The sequence below is a fragment of the Oncorhynchus mykiss genome, chromosome 12 (genome assembly GCF_057628025.1).
Source record: "Oncorhynchus mykiss isolate SJ-2025 chromosome 12, ASM5762802v1, whole genome shotgun sequence".
NCBI classification, from domain to species: domain Eukaryota; kingdom Metazoa; phylum Chordata; class Actinopteri; order Salmoniformes; family Salmonidae; genus Oncorhynchus; species Oncorhynchus mykiss.
The window spans coordinates 40,476,766-40,487,994 of NC_143033.1; positions in this window are offsets into that span (position 1 = coordinate 40,476,766).

The window sequence follows — 11,229 nt, forward strand, 5'->3', positions numbered from 1 at the left end:
TCCTATACCTTTCCACATGGTCCACCAACCTATCTCGTATCTCAGAGATGCTCCTCCGTTGGCTAATGAGGTTTTGAGGTCCTTTCAGGAGTTGGGCTGCCTTTCACAGAAGGAGCCCTGGGTCCCTTGCTTGGTCAAGGGCCCAATGAATACCAAGCCCATTAAAAGGCGTTCTCTTTCAGCGAAAATGTTATAAAATGTATTTCACGTGTGTGTCTCCGCCCCACACAAACAATAGGGACCCAATAGAAGGCAAGTTAAATATGCTGCAGTTTGTGTTTGTAAATTATGTGACGTGTCAATATAGCATTGCGTGACACCTACTGTCAAACGCACACAGAAATAAATCATAGACATAGTCGTGTTAATCTTGTACATATACTGAGTGTACAAAACCTTAGGAACACCTGCTCTTTCCATGACATAGACTGACCAGGTGAAATCTATGATACCTTATTGATGTCACTTGTTAAATCCACTTCAATCAGTGTAGATGATGATGATGATGATCAGTGCTGCTGGGTTTTTCACGCTCAACAGCTTCCCGTGTGTATCAAGAATGGTCCACCACCCTGTGGAATGCTTTCAACACCTTGTAGAATCCATGCACAAAAGGGGGTGCAACTCAATAAGGTGTTCCTAATGTTTTATACACTCAGTGTATAACACACACACACACACACACACACACACACACACACACGCACACACACACACACGCACGCACGCACGCACGCACACACACACACACACACACACACACACACACGCACATGCACAGAGTCACATCTAAGACATCGCACTGACATCTACTTTTAACTGACACAGTCCTTATTTACAAATCAGTATGGAATCCACTTGTATTTCCAACTATGATGAAAAACCTGGAGGACAATCAAAGGTCAGAAGTCCATTTCACTAGCTCAGCCTCAAGTGTCCCTGAGCGATATCCATGTGGAAAGTTAGAACTATGGAGGCCTGGAGGGTCCATCCATGTGGTCTTTTTCCTTGGACCACTTGAGATAAAGCTTTTCTGTGGGATGTCTTGCATAGCTCCATTCTCTAGGAGTGCATCCACTCTTTCAGCTGGGCAGACCAAGAGAAAGGGGCCAGGGCCAAACTAAGAATGCCCATTAGCCAATGAGTGGTTGGTCGTGGAGTACTGCGCATTCCTCGGTGCTGTGAAAAGCAGTAGGTGTATGTGTGTGTGTGTCTCTCTCTGCCCCCCCCCCCCCCCCCCTCTCGCTCACCCAGTGTAAGAACCCAGCTGTTCCCAGTGGAGCAGAATTCCAAAACTTCCCCAGTGGAGGTAGTCAAGCCCTCTTCTCCATAGTGCTTAACCACTGGACCGATGGCAAACAACAGAGTAATCATATTACAGTGTTCCTGGGAAAGAAGGACAGCTAGCCACAGGGAAGCTCCTTTGGTTAATCCCTGGCTTTTCTCTCTCTCCCTTTTTCATCCCAGCCTTTCAGAGCAGTTCTGGAGACGGAGGATCCTTTAACCGCTCAAGGATGTCGGCTCCACTACCTTGGATCCCTCCCCTCCTTAGTCATTCACCTGGATATACAGTAAGAGTACACATACACACTGTCTGTCCAGAGGCACATACAGTATTTCCACTTAGGGTTTCAAAAGGGTTGTTCAGCTGTCCCTATAGCAGAACCCTTTTTGGTTCCAAGTGGAACCCCTTTGGCCTCCATGTAGTACCCTCTGTGGAAAGGGTTCTACCTGGAACCAAAGGGGTTCTACCTGGAACCAAAAAGGGTTCTTCAAAGGGTTCTCCTATAGGGACAGCCGAACAACCCTTTTAGGTTCTAGATAGCACCTTTTTTAGAGAGGTGTAGAGGTGACTGATGTTCAATGAACGCTGTGAAAACTAAGATGTGTGTTTGCAGTGACCACTCTGCTGGACTTAATACACATTTACATAAACTTTTACATTTACATTTACATAAACACTTCTGTACACATATTGCCTGTACTGTAAATATATTTTAGGACTGAGCACACCCAAAAACACACGCGCACACACAAACAGACAGAGTGTGCTATCAGGTCAGGAAGTACTTCTGCAAGACGTTGCCCTCTACATCTCATGTGCCATTATATTTGGGTCCCCTCATCACCTGCGCTCTATTTCTCTACACCCCATTGACTGCACACCACATAGCCTTATTATCAATAATTAATATGTGTGATAAATCACCTCTAATTAAACACATTAGTGGGACACGGGTGTAGATTTACCACCCCTGAACCACGTCCAGTGGTATTAAAATGAGCCTGATGCTCATTAAATATACATGAGGAAGCCACTGTCTGAATAATAAACAAAACCCAAGATAGAGCCTCTACTGTAACACAGGGGAGATACAGGGAGGAAGGAGGTGACACTGGAACTTCTCCAGCACTCTGATTGAATTAGACTGTAAGTGATAGTAGAAACTAGGTATCTGTCTAGAATAGAAAAGTATACTAGAATATGGAATAGTTCTTAGTAGTATGTAATCCTCCACATGTTACAATGCAGACATTTATTTTTGCTTGGGTGGAGTTTGGGTCATTGGAAAGTCAATCAAGGGTAGCGTGGGGGAAGTCCCTGAAATATTTACAATGGAAATGTGTATTTTTGCTCTGCTTGCAAAACTTAAACATAAACCATACTTAGGAGGAGGACAACGTCAGTTGCAATGTTGATCCCCTGGAGCTATTTACCTTCCAGGATAGTAGAATGGCTATGATGTACATTGGAGACTCAGGGACTGTGTGTGGGGAGCATATGGATCTCTTTAGTAAATGTGGGACGAGTAAATACAAAAAAAGAGGAAATCAGCTAGCCACCATTAACTTTCTCTCTTAAAAGAGTGCCTTCATAGAATGCATGCCTCCTGCACAATTTACCCACCAGTACCACCAAAGCACCTAGATACAGTACATACTTTGCTGTAAGACAAATAGCTTCCTCATTCCTAACCATAACGGTATGTGCAAAATCTAACCTAAGGGGAAGGACAAAACCTTTCCCCTACATCACATATTCAAAACAGCCAAATGCCATTTGATGTACAAGTTACAGTATGTACATTCTTTGAAGTATGTCACCATCACCAGACATAACTCACCTTGTGTTATCCAAAAGTTATAGCCACGGGGTGTTACTCAACAGGAGCCATATACTGTATGAATGACTTACGTACTGTTTCCTGACAGTTGGCCGTATATGATAAGTGATATATGACATGATGTGCCATGCACTACCCAGGAGCTGATGTCATGTCATTGATCAGAGAGCATGATGTCCTGTCACATGACTGCTGTCGTTCTGAGGCACATGCTGTTTAGTAGTGATTCATAAACCCTTTGTGACAGTGTAGGGACTTTATGCTTGACTGAGGCTTCTGTGTACAGTTTTTAATGCAGTGGGACTGCACACAGACCGCTCATGCTTGATGAGAGTATCTGTTTTATGCACCACAACAGCTTACAACAATATCTTATTGACACATTGGTGATCTTTATGTTTGACCTCTTTTGATGGAGGATTACATGCATGCTGTGAGAGTTTCTGCTGGCTGAATATCCAGTTCTTTGTTGTAGTTGTCATCATACCATCATCATCATCATCAGCAGCTTGGAATCCAACCCTCCGTGGCCACATCTCAAGACCATGAAAAACACAGTAGTCATCAAGTAAGCATCCGTTGCTTCTGTTCAATGATACAAATTGCAATTGAATATCCCACCTATAAACAACAATGTTCAAACAGTCAAACTGCGACTCTTACAAAGCAGAGCAGTGAACACAGTGTTTAAAGGAAGCCAGGGTATAATTACACTCCTTTCATGTGTGTACCTGTAGCGTGGCCTTCTCTCCCTCGTTCTCTGGCCGGAGCAAGAGAGTGGGCAACAATACTGCCAGCTGCGGCCACATGCTGTGAGCAAAAGCCATTCATTTCGAGAGGACTTTTTGTTCCGACTAGGAAGTGAAGTGGGAAGTTATTTCTTTGAAGAAGCCCCCTGGAATAGTTATGATCAAAAACTGGTAGCCTCAGAATCTGTCTGAACGCACCTGGGATTTTCCGAAAACAGCTCATATCAGAATAACAGTTTGCATAGCATATACAGTTGCCATAATATGGTGGGAAGGTTAGTGTTAAGACATAGACAAACACACTATCCAGGTTACATTTCCACACTCCCGGGAACATTCCCCCAAAACATTAGCTAAGATTCCCATTAAGTTCTAGTTGGGGTCTTATCTAACATTAGGATGATACACATTTTTTTTTTTGATAACACAATCTTTAAAAATAATAATAATTATGCTTTAAATTAAATATCATTGGAATGTTCTCCTAAAATTCATTAAAATGTTGTACACATAACATCTGTAACAACCACCACAGAACACTTCCCAAAAGTTCTCATTAAGCTTCCAGGTAATGTAATAACACAATGTACCAGTAATGCTTTCCCAGCAAACCAAAATGAGTTATGTGAAAGTTCCCAGAACATTCGTTAGGTTGCAGCAAATGTTCTCATAACACAAAAATGGTTCAGTTGTGCTGATGATGATACAATGTTTGCATAAAACATTTACCTGAAGTTGCAAGAACATTCCCAGAACACATTTTGTCTGTTCTTTTAAGGTTCCCAGAATGTTTTATTAGGTTCTGGGAACAGTCTGGTGGGAACATTGTGGGGACATCGCAAAAGATATGTTCCCAAAACACAAACAACTTTCCAGTTGTGCAGAGGATTATACAATGTTTATTTTAGGGTGTAAAAAAATTCATCTGATGTTACAAGAACATTCTCAGAACACATTTAGTATGTTCTTTAACAAGTCACATAATAAGTTGCATGGACACACTGTGTGCAATAATTGTGTTTAATAACATAATCTTTGAATGACTACCTCATCTCTGTATCCCACACATACAATTATCTGTAAGGTCCCTCAGTCGCGCAGTGAATTTCAAACACAGATACCACAAAGACCAGGGAGGTTTCCAATGCCTTGCAGAGAAATCTGACATTGAATATACATTTGAGCATGGTGAACTAATGAATTACAATTTAGATGGTGTATCAATACACCAAGTCACTAAAAAGACACAGGAGTCCTTCCTATCCCAATTGCCGGAGAGGAAGGAAACTGCTCAGGGAGGCCAATGGTGACTTAAAAAAAGTTAAAGAGTTGAATGAATGTGATAGGAGAAAAGGGAGGGTGGATCAATGACATTGTAGTTAATCCACAATACTAACCTCAATTGACAGAGTGAAAAGATGGAAGCCTGTACAGAATAAAAAATATTCCAAAACATGCATCTGTTTGCAACACGGCACTAAAGTAATACTGCAAAAAATGTGGTAAAGCAAATAACTTTTTGTCCTGAATACAAAGTGTTATGTTCTAGTTAAATCCAATACTATACAATACTTGTACCACTCTCCATATTTTCAAGCATAGTCGTGGCTGCATCATCTCATGGGTATGCTTGTAATCGTTAAGGACTGGGGAGTTTTTCAGGATAAAAAATAAACGGAATGGAGCCAAGCACAGGCAAAATCCTAAAGGAAAAACTGGTTCAGTCTGCTTTCCAACAGACACTGGGAGATAAATTCACCTTTCACCAGGACAATAACATAAAACACAAGGCCAAATCTACACTGGAGTTGCTTGCCAAGAAGACAGTGAATGTTCTTGAGTGGACAAGTTACAGTTTTGACTTAAATCTAAGGCAAGACCTGAAAATGGTTGTCTAGCATTGATCAACAACCAATTTGACAGAGCTTGAAGAATTTAGAAAATATTAAATGGGCAAATGTTGCACAATCCAGGTGTGGAGAAGTCTTAGAGACTTACCCAGAAAGAATCACAGCTGGTGCTTCTACAAAGTATTAACTCAGGGGTGTGAATACTTATGCGAATTAAATATTTCTGTATTTAATTTTCAATACATTTGCAACATGTTCTAAAAACATGTTTCACTTTGTCGTTATGGGGTATTGTGTTTAGATGTTTTTTTGTGTTTTTTTTTCATCCATTTTGATAAATGTAACAACATTTTGAAGAAGTCTAGGGGTATGAATACTTTCTGAAGGCACTGTATAGTGTGTATATACAGTACAGTCTTGAGATTGCGCAGAGAGCCAGTGCAAGATAGTGTCAGCGCAGATAGTCCAGGTAACCAATAATTAACTATTTAGCAGTCTTATGGCTATTTAGCAGCCTTATGGCTTGGGGGTAGAAGCTGTCTCGGAGCCAGCTGGTCCGAGAGTCGATGCTCTGGTAGCGTTTGCTTGAGAGTAGCAGAGTGGACAGTCTATGGCTTGGGTGGCTCGAGCCTTTGGCAATTTCTCGTCCATTCCTCTGACACCGCCTGATATAGAGGTCCTGGATGGCAGGAAGCTCGACCACAGTGATGTACTGGGCTGTCTGCACCACCCTCTGTCGTGCTTTGCGGTCTAACACGAGGTGATGCAGACAGTCAAGATGCTCTCGATGGTGCGGATACATAACTTTTTGAGGATCCAAGGGCTCATGACAAATCTTTTCATTCTCCTGAATGGGAAGAGGTGCTGTCATGCCCTCTTCATGACTGTGCGGTGTGTGTGGACCATGTTAAGTCCTTAATGATATTTAACCAGTACGGTTCAGTGCATTTGTTGACAAAGTCTGTAGCAGGTGTTTGTGCTGAGTTAGCATGCTAGGAGTGGTTTGCAGAAGTTTTAGTGTGAGTTTGAAGATAGCTGATGGCTCTGGTCAACAGAAATGTTTGGTGTCGCTGTGCGTGCCATGGCAGTACATTTATGGCAGCTGGTAATCATAAGCAACTGTAGGGGTGATGAGGTGTTTTGCTCGTGGGCCGGAAACATTTTGTTGACTGTTTTGGCTATGGTTTTAGTAGCTTTTGCTAGTCCTGTTTGCAGGATTATATTTCCCAGTTTGGAGTCTGTAGGAAATGGCACATGCGTTTGTATTAGCACTACGCTAGTGGCTAACTGTGGCTATGGTTTGTAGCTTTTGAGCATGGCATGGTGGTTTGGTTTTTGCCTGTTATAAGTAGTTATCTCTAGGGCTTGGAGAGCGTGCATGTATTGGTTGGTTAGCGGTGTGCAAGTGGCTATCAGGACTTTGTCAGTTGATTTATTTTTTGTGTTTGGCGTGGTGATTTTGACTAAGTGGCGTTTGAGTCAGCAGTGTTTCGTGCTAAGGTAGAGGATAGCTGGGGTCTTCTCAAAGTAACGAGGGATCAGTTAGGTCAGGTGGCAAAAATGCTGGAGGTTGCAATAGCAGAGGTGGTGAATACCTTATGGGAAAAGTGGAGTGAGTGCTTGCCATCGGTCTGGGGCTTAGTTTAGTTTATTAGGATCCACATTAGATACGGCACATGCAGCAGTTACTCTTCCTGGGGTCCACATAAAACGTACAGAACAGTAATAGACAAGAACAACATAAGATATTACATTAAATGTAAAAAATAAAAATACAATAAGAGTCATACAGTCCCAGTCAAAAGTTTGGACACACCTACTCATTTAAAGGTTTATCTTTATTTTTATTACTTTATACATTGTAGAATAATAGTGAAGGCATCAAAACTATGAAATAACACATATGGAATCATGTAGTAACCAAAAAAAGTGTTAAACAAATAAAAGTTTTTCAAAGTGGACACCCTTTGCCTTGTGACAGCTTTGCAGACTCTTGGCATTATCTCAACCAGCCTCATGAGGTAGTCACCTGGAATGCATTTCAATTAACAGGTGTGCCTTGTTAAAAGTTAATTTGTGGAATTTCTCTCCTTCTTAATGCGTTTGAGCCAATCTGTTGTGTTGTGACAAGGTAGGGGTGGAATACAGAAGAAAGCCCTATTTGGTAAAAGACCAAGCCCATATTATGGCAAGAACAGCTCAAATAAGTAAAGAGAAATGACAGTCCATCATTACTTTAAGACATGAAGGTCAGTCAGTCCGGAAAATGTCAAGAACTTCGAAAGTTTCTTCAAGTGCAGTCGCAAAAACCATCAAGTGCTATGATGAGGACCACCACAGGAAAGGAAGACCCAGAGTTGCCTCTGCTGCAGAGGATAACTTCATTAGAGTTAACTGCACCTCAGATTGCAGCCCGAATAAAGAGTTCAAGTAACAGACACATCTCAACATCAACTGTTCAAAGGAGACTGCATGTATCAGGCCTTCATTTAAAAATATATATTTTTATTTAACCTGACAAGTCAGTTAAGAACAAATTCTTATTTACAATGGCGGCTTAGGAACAGTGGGTTAACTGCCTTGTTCAGGGGCAGAACGACACATTTTTACCTTGTCAGCTCAGGGGATTGGATTTAGTAACCTTTCGGTTACTGACCCAAAGCTCTAACCACTAGGCTATCTGCCACCCCAGTGGTTGAATGGTTGAATTGCTGCAAAGAAACCCCTACTAAAGGACACCAATAATATTAAGAGACTTGCTTGGGCCAAGAAACATGAGGAATGGACACTAGACCGGTGGGAATCTGTCGTTTGGTCTGATTTGAGATTTTGAAATTCAAGATTTTTGGTTTGTGAGACGCAGAGTTGGATGAACAGATGATCCTCCTCCATGTGAAGCATGGAGGAGGAGGTGTGATGGTGTGGGGGTGCTTTGCTGGTGACACTGTCTGTGATTTATTTAGAATTCAAGGCACACTTAACCAGCATGGCTACCACAGCATTCTGCAGCGATATGCCATCCATTCTGATTTTCGCTTAGTGGGACTATCATTTGTTTTTCAACAGGACAATGACCCAAAACACACCTCCAGGCTGTGTAAGGGCTATTTGACGAAGGAGAGTGATAGAGTGCTGTATCAGATGACCTGGCCGCCCCAATCACCCGACCTCAACCCAATAGAGTTGGTTTGGGATGCGTTGTACTGAATTTGATTTGTTTAACACTTTTTTGCTAACTACATGATTCCATATGTGTTATTCCATAGTTTTGATGTCTTAACTATTATTCTACAATGTAAAAATAATAAAAAATAAAGAAAAACCCTTGAATGAGTAGGTGTGTCCAAACTTTTGACTTGCACTATTTATAGGAAACATAGAAAAAAAGACAACAATAATACTATTTACACAATATTCATATTCATATACACAGTACAGTTAAAGTATATATTTAAAAAGATAGAGTACCCAAAAAGGGACAAGATCAAAAAAAAACTGAACATAAACGCAGAACATCTTTTTAGAACAGATATACCTCTCCCCATCTTCACAACAACTTTGTCAATATGACTTGACCATGATAACTGACCATCCAATGTTACTCATAGGAGTTCAGTTTCTTCAACTTTTTCGATGGTAACACCCTTTATGGACAACTCCGGTGAAGGTTTAGCTCTAAGAGAATGCTTCGAACCAAATACAATGCTTTTGGTTTTAGATTTACAGTATTTAAGACCAGTTTATTTTTAATAAGACCAGTTGATTGTAACTCCTTGCTTGCTAAGAGTCTCAGTGAGCTCAATGGCTATAGGTGCTGATGTGTACAGTGTGCAATCATTAGCAAACATAGTCATTTTAGCTTCTTGTAAGACAAGTGGAAAATAATTTGTAAAAAGAGAGAAGTCTAACGGCCCAAGGCAACTGCCCTGAGGGATACTGCACTGTACATATCTGATGCTAGAGAAGCTTACATTGAAGAATACTCTGAGTTCTATTGGATAAGTAACTCTCCAACCATGTGATGGCAGGTAATGTAAAGTCAGAAGAAGTGAGCTTTTTCAATAACAAATGATGATCAATAACATAAAAGGCTGCGCTGAAATCTAACAATATAGTTCCAACTACCATCTTATTATCCATTTATTTTAGCCAAACATCAGTCATCTGAGTCAGTGCCCTTCCCTATATGTGAGCAGATCTCTTTTTCGGTCTAACTGCAGAGGACTACTGGAGTAATGGATGTTTACTATTTTATTTTTTCTCTCACTTCTGCTATTTTTAGCTGCAGTATACGCAGGCAGTGAGCAAGCTCTTTGTTGTTTCTTGGTCTGACAGTTGCCTTTGTCATGCTTAAACTATTCTCATTCAATCATTTAAATCTATATGGTGTGCAGCACTGTTTTTTTCCTTAATTTTTACTCGATTTGCAATTGTTGTTTAGCTTGTAGTACTTTCTGTTCTATATTCCACTTTGTCATTGTCTATAGTTTCACTCAATTCTAGGAGTTTAAGAAATAATGTAAAAGCGCAAAGCCTTATTTTTATTTGCCAAACAGCTTAAAACAGATGAATGTTTTTTCCAAGAGTCTCATTCAGTTTCTACCGACGTCAACTTCTGGAGAAGGGCTCCCGAGTGGCGCAGCAGTCTAAGGCATTGCTTCTCAGTGCTAGAGGCGTCACTACAGACCATGGTTTGATCCTGGGCTGTATCACAACCGGCCATGATTGGAAGTCCCATTGGGTGGCGCACAATTGGCCCTGCGTCGTCAGAGTTAGGGTTTGGCCGGTGTGGGCCGTCATTGTAAATAAGAATTTGTTCTTAACTGACTTGCATAGTTAAATAAAGGTAAAATATATATATAATAAATATGCATGCTGAAAGTCAGTAGTTAACTTGTTATTTAACAAATAGCATTGTATTTCTTCGAACACAACTCTATCCATCAGTTTACAAAGAACAGGCAGCAAACTGATTGGGCGGTTGTTTGAGCAGGCAAACAGTGCTTTACTATTTTTAGGTAGTGGAATTACTTCCTCCCACGCCTGTTGACACACACTCCCTTAGGCTTTAGGCTACCATTCACAATAGTTTCCCATCTAGGTTGTCTATACCGGGTGGCTTATCATTGTTGATGGATAACAATCTTTTTCCACCTCCTCCACACAAACTTGACCAAATACAAACCTTCTCTTTCATTATTAGATCTTCAATGCACAATTGATGATGATTCACTGTTCAATGTTGTCATTTCACTTCTCAGTTTGTCCACTTTACTGGTGAAATAGTCATTGAAATGATTGGCTATATCAAAATGTTTTGTTATAAATGATCGATCAACTTCAATGAAGGATGGAGATGAATTGGGTTTTTGCTCCAAAGTATTTTCCCATTGTTTTTTAATGTAATTTATCTTGTTTTGGTAACATGTTTTTTTTCTCAATTGACATGATTTCAACCAATTAGCTGAGCAGCATGACTTGCTTGCCACCTTTTATGCATATTTT